The sequence below is a fragment of the Ambystoma mexicanum genome, chromosome 10, assembly GCF_040938575.1.
Source record: "Ambystoma mexicanum isolate Mex_15411 chromosome 10, UKY_AmexF1_1, whole genome shotgun sequence".
Taxonomy (NCBI): Eukaryota; Metazoa; Chordata; class Amphibia; order Caudata; family Ambystomatidae; genus Ambystoma; species Ambystoma mexicanum.
In genome coordinates, this window is record NC_090932.1 from 860,504,270 (window position 1) to 860,518,075 (window position 13,806).

The 13,806-nt window shown below is 47.2% G+C and overlaps 1 protein-coding gene across 7 annotated transcripts in view; it reads right to left on the bottom strand.

Annotated features, from left to right (window-relative positions):
- Positions 1-13,806, bottom strand: part of PHC3 (polyhomeotic homolog 3) — a 1,926,480-nt gene that overhangs the window by 1,237,021 nt on the left and 675,653 nt on the right. The gene's annotated exons all lie outside the window — the stretch shown is intronic.

Consider the following 13,806-nt stretch of genomic DNA (forward strand, 5'->3'; position numbering starts at 1 on the left):
GATAGACCTTGCGTGCCGCCTGCAGGGCAGCCCACTGAGGACACCCAAACACTGAACTGAATTGGGGAAGCTACAGTGACACAGGAGAGCTGATATAAGACATAGTGAGATTGCAGGATGTCGGTGAAAGGGATGAAGTCCAGGAGCAAGCAACCCACTACGGACACCTTTCCAAAGGCGCAGCGGACCCCTTCAACCCCAGCATAAAAGACAGGGGAGGTATCGGGGGAGGACCCCCCTGAAGGAGAAAACCAACAGGTCCTAGCGGCCATAACAGACTTGAGTGCTAAGTGGGGTGCGGCGATGGCGGAACTGCAGACAGCCCTAGAAAACAAAACAGTTGCCGTAGGAATTGAAGTCACCTTGCTGCGACAGGACGTCAGAGCGCCTGCAGAAAGAACTAGCGGTCTGGAAAGCGCAGTAAAGACCAACACTGTAAGCATGAACAATGCGAAGAAGGTCCATGTGCTCAAACAGGTTGCCAACCTTGAAAACAGAGTGGAGGAAGCAGAAGGACGGGCGAGACGGAACAACATCCGGGTGGTTGGCCTGCCAGAAGGAGAAGGCGGCCAGGACCCCACGGATTACGTGGAGAACATGATCCTGCAAGAAGTGGGAGCGGACAAATTCTCTCAGGGGTTCATGGTAGAGCGGGCACATCGAGCCCTCATGAGAAAACCACGGCCTAGAGCTCCGCCGCGGCCGATAATTGCGAAAACTTTGAACTACAAAGACACGGAAAAGATTTTAGAGTATTTCTGTAAGGGCGGAACGATAGAAAGAGCCTCCTCCAAGGTTACGGCGTACCCAGACTATACTATGTTGGTGCAAAGGCAACAATATAGTTATGTTGCGGTTAAGAGAAGATTGCGTGCAGCGGATATCAGGTACATGTTGTTGCACCCAGCAAAGTTGAAAGTCCTGCACAAAGGCAGAGCGCTGTTCTTTGATACCCCAGAGGATGCAGCGTTGTGGTTGGATCTACAGGGCTGCCCGGAGCGGAACGAGGAACAAGACTCCCAGGAGCACAATAAGTGAAGATACTATGTCATGTACCCTGCGAGGATGGGAGGGTGGGGAATTCTGGTATAGCGCTTTGAATTACTTGATAGATATGGCGTAGCCCTTGATCTCTATGACTCTGTTGGACTGGAATATAGTGTATTAAAATGCACATGAAAATGGAAATATTAGGCGTAGCAACTCTAAACAAATAGGAGCGACAGGATTGCATTTACTTACCCCCGAGACTAAGTAGTAAGGCAGCCAATAGGGCGGCCTCACCCTGCTGAGCCGCGAGTACGGGTTTTACCAGAAAGGGCTAGATGCGGGGGTGCCTGAGATCCAGGGATGGAGCTGGGCAACAGTTGGGGAGGGTGAAGTTGGGGAAGGGAGGTGGGTGGGGGAGGAGTGTTTGTAGTTAAGGGAAATTTGAACTGGGAAACGAGCCTATATAGATTGAGATGGAAGTGGGATCTGGACTGCACCGGTGAGAGGGGCAGGGGGATTCTAAAGGGTCATGGGGGACCTTAAAATAATTACATGGAATGTCAGGGGACTTGATAGTTATCTAAAAAGGAACAAGTTCACAATGTACCTGCGCAGACAAAAGATAGATATCGTACTGTTGCAGGCGACACATCTGACACGGAAAAGATGGAGATGATTGTGAAGAAATGGAAAGGGGTCGTGGTGGGCTCGACATACGCCGCTTATGCTAGAGGAGTACTCATCTGGGTGGCGCCACATGTCCCGTTTCAACTGTTGCAGGAAGTGGTGGAAATGGATGGGAGGATGGTCATATTGAGGGGATTGGTGGAGAATAGAGAGATAAGCATTGTGAATACATACGCCCCCAACCAAAATATGGCAGCATATTTCAGAACTCTGTGCACTAACCTCAGCATATGCATGGGTGGGGCGGTGATCTGGGGGGGTTTTAAATGTGTGTTAGACCCCAGGGTAGACAGATCAGATGGAAAGATTGATAGACCTGCCCCAGCAGCTAAAGCATTGCAGACATTGCTAGACGACTTTGGTCTAGCAGATGTGTGGAGAACAAGACACGCCCAAGATAGGCAATACTCGCACTACTCTGCCCCGAAGCAATTACATACGAGGCTGGACTATGTCTTTACTACGTCGGACGTAGTGATGGAGTGTACTCAAGCAGAATATAAAGCGAGGGTCCTTTCGGACCACTCGCTCCTGGTTGTTGGGTGGCAATACTGCCCCCCCCGAGGGCGAGGATTCTGACATGGAGCATCTGGGCAGAGGCACTTAAGGACCCCAATTTCAGGGAAGATATAAGAGAGGAGATTATAAACTATTTTGAAACAAATACGGGTAGCGTCGACTCGGCAAGCACATTATAGGAAGCCTTCAAGGTGGTGATGCAAGGGGTAGCCATAGCAAAATCAAAAGACCTACAAGGTGGGATCTTGGCTGACATACACGAAACAGAAAGGGAACTGGAAAAGGCGTTGAAGGGAGGAGGTGCAGACATGGAGCGGATACTGAAACTGCAGCAGAAGGGTGCGGAGCAATGGGAAAGATTATGTAACCTCAACTATAAAAAATATATAGAGACAGCATGCGGGAGGGGATAAAACAGGAAGGCTGCTGGCATGGTTAAACAAGAGAAAAACTCCCAGACCCACGATTAGAACGATAGCTAGAGAAGATGGTAGTGTAGCTGACACCCAGGAAGGAGTTAATCAGGAGTTTGCAGAATATTATAGGTTACTATATGGGGATGAGGAGGGTAGTAGTCCTGGGGAGATAACAGAAATACTGGAGGACATAGGACTGCCTAAGATAAGTGTGGGGGAAAGAGAGGAGCTGGATGCACCAATTACTCTGGAGGAGTTAGAGGAAGTGGTGAGGCAGCTGCCTACTAGTAAGACCCCAGGGTCAGACGGGTTCCCAAGTAAATTTTATAAAGTATATAAGGAGGAAGTGCTCCCCCCAATGTTAGAAATGTTAAATGAAGCGTTTGAGGTGGGACGGCTGCAGGAGTCACTTAGACAGGCAATCATAATACTGCTTCCCAAACCCAACAAGCCTGGGCTTAGCTGTGGCTCTTATAGACCTTTGTCGATGCTAAACCAGGACAGCAAGATATTGATGGCTGTCCTGGCGAACAGACTGCGGAGAGTTATTGGCAAACTAATACACCCCGACCAGCCGGGTTATGTCCCGAACAGAAATATAACTCATAATCATAGACGACTCTATCCGGTGGTTGAATGAGGGAGCAGGAATGAGGGTGAGATGGAAATTGTGTCCTTGGACGCGGTTAAGGCCTTCGATTCAGTTAAGTGGCCATGGCTGCTTGCCGCCCTAGCGAGTTATGGAATGGGGTCTGGATACATAGGTGGGCAAAGATGCTATATAGTGAACCGTTGGCCAGGGCCAGGACAAGATCGGTGATATCTGAAAGATGGCAACTTAGTAGAGGCACCAGACAAGGGTGCCCATGGTCCCCAATGCTCTATATACTAGCTCTGGAGCCCTTAGCAATATACCTTAGGCAACAATATGACACTATAGGTGTCGGGGTGGGTGGGGAACGACACCTGATCTCCATGTATGCCGATGACTTGCCGCTGTACTTGAGGCATCCGGAGGAATATCTCCATTACATACTGGAAGTGATGGATAAATATGCGGGGCTGTCTGGTATAGCGGTGAATCCTCAAAAATCTAGCATCTTCCCGCTGGGTAATTATAAAGGAATCCCTGTGGTAGGGTTACCGGTGTTACAAATACCATGGGCGGTTAGCACATTCAGGTATCTTGGGATAGATGTGCACCACACGGTGGAAGAGGAGCACAGACAATACGAGATAGCCATTGAGAAGATTGAGAAGTGTATGAAATTCTGGGTAAGGTTGCCCCTAGCAATGATGGGACGAGGGGCAATGCTTAAGATGGTGGTCCTACCCAGGCTCCTGCATTATTTCGGAAATATTGATACCAAGACATTTTTCACCAAACTGAATAGTAAGTGTAGGGATTTCCTATGGCATGGAACCCGGAACAGAGTGGCATAATGGAAGCTGCAGAACTTTTATGAAAAAGGGGGAATAAAACTGCCCAACTATGAGGTCTATTATGTAGCGAGCCAACTGCAATATATAGCTAAATGGCTCTCAGATGAACTGACTCCCGAATCCAGATTGTTTGGACAGGATTGTGCCCCATTTTATTTAAAAGAGGTGATCTGGCTGCCCAAGACAGAAATGGAAGTGCGCCCTAAGATAATGAAGCTTGGGTGGGAGATGTGGCACCCAGCGTGCCAGATGATCGAGAACCCATTCCCATGCTCCCCGCAGGTGCCACTAGTCGCACTGGCAGGGGGAGATAAGCAGCTGCGGATGATAATCAGGAACCACTGGAAATCGGTGGGGGTAGTGACAATGGGAGATATCTAGTGTGAGGGGACCATCATAGATTTTGAAGTGCTTGGGGAGGAAATGGGGTAACACACGGGCCAGTACATTACATATCACAGAATGGTACAGAGAATCAGGAGAACATGGCCCGAAACGGTACTGGAGGAAGAACCAGATGCTACTATAGATACGATATATGATATAACGGAGGGGGGGCATGAGATATCCAGACTGTATGAGATGATGATGTCTAAGGTTGGGAAGGAGTTAACACAAATGAGACTAGACTGGGAAGCGGAAATGGGTGCCCCGCTAGTGGACGGGATGTGGGAACGGGCTTTGGGATACCACAAGAAGGTGTCAAGGAACGCAAGACTAAAACAGATATAGCTATATATTACGCAGCAGAACCCATTCGTTAACAACATCCATCGATGGTATAGATACATCGATGACATTATTTTTGTCTGGAGAGGCACATCCGACACACTTATGGCCTTTTTTGAATGGCTCAATGCCAGATCCACTGACGTTCAATTCACTATCACCAGCAGTGCCACAACCATTAACTTTCTGGATCTTACAATCTCAGTGGAGGAGCGCAAACTTACATGTACCCTTTTTAAAAAAGGAAACTGATAGGAATTCCCTCCTTCACTACCAGAGCAATCACCCACAAAGTCTCAAGATAAACCTGCCATTTGGACAGTTTCTTAGGCTGAGACGCAACTGTTCAGACATTCGCCAATATCAGTATCATGCAGATATCCTGGAATCTAAACTCGCAGCGCGAGGGTACCCTAAAAAACTTCTCAGAAATACCAGAAAAAGAGTTCGCTGCAGCCCCCGCAAAACACTGCTTGAGCCCAAAAACAGACACAGAGAACACCAGAAACACTTGTGTTACGACTTTTGGACCAAATACCAATAGGATTAAGAGCATTATCAAGCAGTTTTGGCCCCTAATTCATCAAGTCTTACCTGGAGAACCTCCACCACGCATGGCCCTCAAACGATCTAAGAATATCCGCGAATGGCTTACACATGCCAGGCTCCCGCAAAAGACCCCTAGAACAGGGCTCTGGAATCTAAGAGAAATCACGGGCCACTACCCATGCGGGACCTGCACGGTCTGCCGTTTCACTGACAAAATAAAGACCTTCAAAATCCACGGCAAAGACTGGACGTTACACCAGCATACCAATTGCAAAACCCCTAATGTCATCTACGCAATCGAATGCCCTTGTGGATTCCGTTACGTAGGCCAGGCCAGCAGACCAATACACAAACGTATTGGGGAACATAGGTCCAGGATTAGATGCCGGACACTCACAGCACCATTGGTCCCACACTTCCTGGAATTACAGCACAACCAGGAGCAGCTCAAATGGTGGGTACTTGAAAAGATACAGAATTCGGGGAACGTGACCAGTGCCCTGAACTATAAAGAAGCATGGTGGGTGTTCAAGTTGCGTTCCATTGAAACAGGTCTCAATGAGGCAGCACCTCTGGATAACCGGCACTACTAAAGGGAACATCAAGCATTTTCTTTGCCTTTCACCATGCCCACCCTTATAGTTCTCCCATGCCGCATTTTGCTTTCTTACTTGTTTTGCTTTCTTATTTCCTTGTGCTGCTCCCCTTAATTCAGCTTTGGAGGGGCCAGGCTGACAAAATGGTTCTGTGTCTCTCTGGGTGTTTTCTTCAAAGTTTTGTACAATGTTTAGCCTGTTTTCAAATGTGTTCCACCTACTGTAACTGTATTAATGGTCTTTGTGGTGAGCCTACCATTTATTGTTAATCTACAGGTGTATCACTTCATTACACATGTACAGCCTTCAAAGCCAAGTTTTGTCGTTCCATTCCACCCCCTCCCTTCCCCTCCCCTTCCCCCTCCCCTTGTTTTACACCTCGGTCACTTTAGGGCCCCTGAGTACTCCACCTCCCATGAGCAGCTTATTTCTCTGCTCCCTGCCCTTTTTCACTGACCTTTAGCCTTCAGGACAGTATAGGTCACTTTTTACATGGGCTCCATCTGTCTCTCTGAGCGTTAGCACCTGTATACATCTGGCACTTTTATTGCAGCGCCTACACGTTAATGCTGGGTTGGTCCTTTATCTTTTGTATGGGAGGCCACCTCCCTTCCCCCCGTTTTGGGTTTCCAATCCATCTGGACCCTCAGGCTTCACCTAACTTTTTTCGAGCTATGCTCGCAAGGCAGCTTGAATTCGGTCCATTTCCCCTTTGCTGTGACCTGCGCACGCGCGCGGGAGCAGTGCACTATGGCGTACCCGCACCACGCATGCGCGTGGGAGCAGCGCGCTGGTGCACATTTCCACTACGCATGCGCGAGGGATCAGTGCCACCCCGCGCGACCTGCTTTGCGCATGCGCGCATTAGCAGTGTCTCGCTGCACGGCTCCTATGTGCAGTGTATGCGCATTTATACAGTTACTCGCTGCTCCTCAGCCTTGCAGCTGTGACTTCGGACAGCTCCTTCCACACCCTTGAGGTAAGAAGCTACACCACAGTTGAGCCTCCGTGCCCTTTCTGCTCTACTGGACACTTTCCAGTGGGGATTCCTTTTTCCACATGAACCTAGCTTTCAGGCGTGCAATTTTTAAATCAGCAATTTCTGCCTCTCTTTCTGCTCACCTTTACAGGATACACCGCCTGTCCATTTTTACAGGGGTGATCCCTGAAACCACGGCCCCTCAACTCATCTGTGTTGGGTCTACAGCCCTCTAACTGCATAGGGCCTCTTTTGGGCCCCGAATATTCCTGGCCCCTACTGGAAGATTTTCAATTAAACACCATTTTCAGGTAGGATCTCTTCACAGCCGTTTCTATTTCCTGCCACCACTTATCTACACTTTTCTCATGCTTTTTGTTGCTATGGGCAATACCAGTCCTCACATACATCCTGATGTCTTTCAGATACAAGGTGGGGATTTCTCCTCCACCCTACACTGAGGTTGCGGATCCTGCCGCCTCCTAGCCGTTGAGAAAGCACAGCTCTATGAGACAGGATCGCTGCGCTCTCCCCACCGCACTTCTATTCTCTCTTCTCCCTTTCTCCCCCGGACTCAAGCTTCAGGTTGGCGAGTTTCCTTGTTTTTATAAGAGCTCTCCTCTCTTTTAGCCGTACAGGTCCCCTATCTGTATGTAGCATACTGTTACCACTTGTAGGTACAGGTTTCTTTCTGTGAGTCTCTAACACCCTCCCCTCCCTTTTTTGTTTCATCACCTATAGGGAGATACAATCCTCTTTTGGCCCAGATGAAGGCACCCACACTGGAAGCCGAAACGTCCTAGGGTCCAGAACCATCACTGTTGACCCAACATACATCTTTGGGAATTGCTTATTTCCTGACGTAGACCGACTGAGGATTGTTCACTCATAGATCCAAATATCAGTGTACAACTATATAGGATTCACAATTGATATCTTGAGGAAAACTGTTTCTCGCCTATATGTAAATGTGCACTACTTTACTAACACAGCATCACTCTGTCCTGCTTTATTTGTGTTAGAGTTCCCCGAATGGGAAAACAATTTGTTTAACTTCTTGTGTAACTAAAACAAATATAGCCCTGCTGTTATTGGTAAAGAATCCTACCATGCAAATGATGATGCTATAAGTTAATTACCTTATTTTAGCCATTTTGCTTTCTGGTCATTGTTTTTCTTTAGTAAACTGTACAGGCTTGAGACTTATTTGTATTTGTATTTATTTATTTGTAATGCGCACCTAACCCAAGGGTAGCCAGGCGCAGAGGCAGCAAGAGGGTTGCAAAGCTTCTGCTCTATTACTGCCTTAATTATTTTGCTTTTCTACCATATCAGGACACTGTATTTTGGTTTCAGTTGTTTTGATAAAGAAAATGGAGTGCAATATTAAAAAGACTGCACCACACAAAACTGGTTTCTTGTAATAACATAGAACTTATTCATACAATACAATTCATATTGTCTTGCTCACCCCTCAGGGGACTTTAGATTAGATTACATCACTAGGATGAATCAGAGGTATATACCATCAATTTGAATAGTATCTACTACATACATAAGTTATAGTATGTTTAAACTTTGTTAGGCGGCTACCCCCTTATGTGACATATATATATTACGCATAGAGCATAGATGACACCCGAAAGGATATCTAGGTTCAAAGATGCTGGGAGACGAAGAAAAGGTTGGCATGGTGCACACGTTCTGGTCATGCCCAGTAATTGAGCGCTTCTGGGGCGAAGTAGCACAGAAACTAGAGGAACAGGGGGTTACGATGGTTATAAATACAGCCTGGGCCTGCTTGCTGGGGGGGTTCCCCAGATCGCAGAAACTTAAGCATGTTAGTAAACTGAAAGATCTAGCATATGTGCTCGCAAAAAGAAGGATTGCCATGGGATGGAAGACATGTCATAAGCCACGGGTGGAGGTGTGGTGGAAGGAGTTGCAGAAATGGGCGGAGGCGGAAACCATGGTATGGCAAGAGGCAAGCAATCTAGGGGGAGAGGAGGAGGCGGGAAGCCTGATGGCATGGAGATCATTAATAGCAGAATTGTTTGGAACGGTACATGACCTGACAGGATCCACGGAATGTGAGACCCCATCACGCGAAGCAGATACAGAGTGCATGGAACAAATAGGCTTGTAAGGGGGGGTGGGACAAGGGAAGCAGTGACCGTAATAAAATCGATGATCATTTGTATTGCTGATACGTGCACTGCGTGTTTTGTTTGTATTGTTTTTGTTTGAATAAATCAATAAAATTTGAAAAAAAATTAAATAAACAATTGCGGCAATATGATCATCTTAAGTAGAGACACCTTGCCAGCCAAGGTAATGGGGAGCTTAGCCCATATGTGCAGTTTAGGCCCTAATTGTTGTAATTAGGAACCATAGTTCCGTTTATATAGCGAGTCTTGGTGCCTCGTGACCATGACCCCTTGGTACTTTATTTCTGTGGGGACCCAGGCAAATCCCATGAGATCAGCAGGGGCTGTTGTGCTTAGGGGTGTTCTGAATAGTACATTTACTATTTCGGCCAAATACCGAATAGTTAGCCAAAATATTCGGCCGAAGCCGAATAGTGAGCCGAATAGTTGGTTAACTCTTAGAAGTTTTTGTTCAGGGACGATTGCTGTTTTGTCGCGCCCACGTATTGTGTGTTCATGTATGTGTGTACAGGAGCTAATGGGTAGGCTGTGGTGTGTGCTTTGATTATGATTACATCTGAGATAAGTGCTCCTGAGTAAAAGAGTTGGTTGTGTGAGGTGGTAAAAAAAAATATATATAACTCAGCCGGTTGTGAGATGGTTTATGTGATTGGGGGCCTAACTTGCTTGCTTTAATATTGTATATGTTTCAATTGGGTGAAGGAAAAATTGAGGCTGGGGATCTACAACCAACAAGGGAATGCCATATTGGAAAGTGGAGGGAGAGAAACATCATGCCAGGGAGGGTCCAGAGTGACCTGTCACCAGGAAAAGTGTCATAGGGGGAATGCTTACAGTAAGAGTCTGTGGGCAGCAGCAACAGCATGAATACTCTCAGGGTACAATGCCAGCAGGAAATTGGCGAACCACAGACACTCATTACCCTCCCGCAAAGCACTGGAAGATAAGTCGAGCCTGCTTATAAGAAGAGGCTCGGGGTAAGACCGAGCAAGCCAGAAAACCGTGAGGAGATCCAGGTGGATCATCAGGGTGCACTGGGGAAGTCACCAGTCAGTCCATTTTCTATTAGGGCTGACTATGTGAAACATAATGGGGGAGGGCTTGTAGTTGTATGAGTGGACAAGGACCAAGCAGAAGAACCACCCCTGTGCACCGCCAAAGAGTGGACCTCAAAGAGGTCACAATAATCAGTACATCAGGAAAATTCCTCATAAATATTGGATCAAGCATATTAGCCGCAAGTGTTTCATAAAATGTCCTCTTTATCATGGATGACAAGCAGTGTTTGGGGTGTCTGGAGGTGGGGGGGTCGTCACCATGAATGGCAAGGAACACACCGGCAGTGTCTGCTTAAGGATTCCCTGTAGCTAAATGAACATTTGTGCTGGGTGTTTCACAAGACCAAAAGCGTGCATTGGCTCTGTAGGCTGTACACAGAGAGAGGTATGCCATGGTGGGCAGCTAATGGGCAAGGCAGGGGTAATAGGCTACCTCGATTACCCAGGGCTCCTTTGGGGGGGGACTGTGACACTCATCTAGCAACATTCAGATCAGCAAGACTGCCAGAAATATTTGGAAGTAATGACCTCTGTACCTTGCACTGACAGGGGCTGGGCTCACACAAGCAGCGACGGTGGTTTCCAACCCGGGCCATGGGCACAGGAGGTTTCGGGGGGACCTCCCCCAGAGGATGTCGGGGTACCAAACGACTCGGCCAAGACACTGCCGCCCCCTCAATCCCCATGCACCGGGCTACCATGCATACAAGCTACCATAAAACTTTGTAACCGTTTGTTCTATGTATAGATGCCATTTGCTGGAGTAACGTAAAAAACAAGTTAATGTACCAGACATTTTGGGCAAAACAGGGTCCTTGCGAAACAGAAAAAGTATATAGGATTTTTTTAAATATAAAACGGTTCCAATGTTTCCAGTGTGAAAGATAAACAATTGCTTCGTCGGGTAAAAAAGTAGTGTACATTAATTTCCCATGAAACAAACATACGACGTCGGACATGCGTTTTTCATATTGAGAATATAAATAAGCCGAAAAGAGAACGAGAACGCTGGAAAGCAGAATAGGAAGAAGGAGTGTAGAGTCCCGCTGAGTGGAGTGCAGTGAAAGCTGACCTTGGCATAGTCCTGGGAGCTTTCTTAGCAGCTTCACATAGCAGGACAAGGTGCTAAAAGGCCACGCCAGTCTCAGAGGTTTGAAACTGAAAGAAGCATAAACCCACTCACCCATCCATTTTTCAAATGATTTAAAGGTGGACACTTACCTGATGCCGCCTCGATGACCGTCTTTCCTCGATCCTCTTCTGGTCGTCTTGTCCCAGTCTCGGTGCACTGTTCCAATGCTTCCGGGTATTTGTCCATGCAGCAGCCAGTAAGCCAACTGCTTACTGGCTGCTGTTGCTTTCCCACGGTTTTACTTTCTAGGATTGGCTATCGTCTCTCACACTGAGAGAAGATAGCTAATCATAGAAAGAGGACATTTTTTTTTATAGCTTCGGCTTCGAGTAAATATTCCAGAAACATTCGGCCGAAGCCGAATAAGTGTTCTTCTGCCGAGATTCGGCCGAATACATACTCGAAGCCCAAGTTCGATACACCCCAAGTTGTGGTATCAGTCAGAGGAAAAAGTTAGGATTTTGCACGATTGACCCGGAGGCCTGATAACTGACCAAAATAGTTGATATCTTGTATGATGGGTTCAAGGTTAAGTACTGTATCTCTGATGTATAGAAGGGCATCATCGGAATATAATGAGACAATCTCGGGGGTTCTGAATATTCGCATTCCCTTTTGCGAATGCTTCTGTCGAAGTGAATCGGCCATGGGTTCCATAGCCATCGTGAAAACGAGCGGTGAAAGGGGACAGCCCTGCCTAGTCCCTCTACATATATCAAACGATCTTGAGAGCTGATCGTTAGCTATTCTATGCGCAACCTGTAGATGCTGTGTGCACTGTTTCCATGAGATAAAGCGGGGGCTGAAGTTGCATTTCTCAAGTACTGCCCAAAGGTACTGCCAAGGCAGAGTCCAAGGCTTTTTGTATATCTAAGAGTGCAGCCACCGCCTGCGGGTCGACCTGAGACAGTATGTTAAATAATTCTTGCAAATTTAGGGCGGTACAGCGGCAGGGGACAAAGCCAGATTGATCGGTGTGTAGCAAGTGAGTCATATATGGGGCAAGTCGAAGAGCGATAGATTTAGCAAATATCTTTAAGTCACTATTAATTAATGATAGGAGTCGATATGAACTGCAATGAACAGGTGAATTGCCGGATTTAAGAAGGACTGTTATGACTGCCTCTCTAAGTGTGGGGGCAGCACCCTACAATTACAGGACAAACCAATCTAGCAAGCAACCCAACAGGCCTTTCACCCTCACCATATTGACGCACAGCTGTCAGGTTATCGAGAAACTTCAGCTCTATCAGCAGTGTCCCTAAATGTGTCAAGTGCCTCTTATTTCACCAACGATTGCAGGGGACGGGTCTGAGGCATATGTAGGTTCAATGCGTTTAAGAGAAGCCCCGCTATTCCGATTGTTCCTGCATATTGCCTTGAGGATCCCTGCTTCCTTGGCCAGGGCCATGCCTCTAATATAAGCTTTGAAGTCATCCCAAAGTGTGGCAAGGGAGTCGACTGTTCCTGTGTTAATGTCAAAGTAATCGCTCACACAGTCACCCAGTTTGGACCTGTACACAGTGTCTAAGTGTGCCTGTGGTTTGAGCCTCCATGAACACCCAGGAGATTGTCTATCGTTCCAGGTTAGGGTAAGTGTGATTGGGGAATGATCTGAATACGTCCGTGGAAGTATGCCTGCGTCACCATGGTTTATCACACCACCACATATCGGCCAGCAGTCAATTCTGGAGTCTGAGTCGTTTACACTTGAGTAAAATGTGTAATCACGGGTCTGCGGGTGTAATATCCTCCAAGCATCTACCATACCCAATCCCTCCTGCTTATCTTGGATAACCTGTGTGACTCTAGTTAATTGAGAGGCCTTGCTTCCGGGTCTATCTAGGCAGAGATCCACAATAGTATTGAAGTCACTCACCCACAGAATCAGAATACGAGGATACAGTGCGAGCATGTCCACGATTTGCACGTAGAAATCCGGGCCATCTAAGTTGGGCTTGTATGTATTAAGCAACACCACTTCTAGGCCCACCAAAACACCATGCATCAGCACATAATGCCCCAAGGGTTCAACGTGTGTAGTCTTAGGTGCAAATTGTATTGATTTGTAAATCAAAGTCATGACGCCTCTGCTTTGGATCGAGTATTGTATAAGCAAGTTCTTAGCAAATCTTTTGCAGCCTGCCGCTAGCGAGTGTCTCTCTTGCAGAAAGAGGATGCAGGCCTTGTGATATATATGATACGATAGGTTATTTATAACACGCTCAATACCCAGTGGGTTCTAAGCTCAGACCCGGGGAACGAACCTGTGTTGCACCATGTCGTCTCGATTCCAAAGCGAGCATGTTGCCCCTGAGCTATCCTCCCGAGACAAGCTATCCTCCGTGTTTTGCTCCACATATGGCTGAAGCTTATGCATTTTTGTATAATAGCCTAGCCCTCCAATGTTCCAGCTCATGCACCCTAGTGTGTCAGCTGCCATCTAGCACCTGTGAATAAAAGTCAATATGAACATGGAGGCCACCAAGGTGGCACCCCATGAAGCAATCAGTGAAGGAACTATGCCATCCAACAGTCTC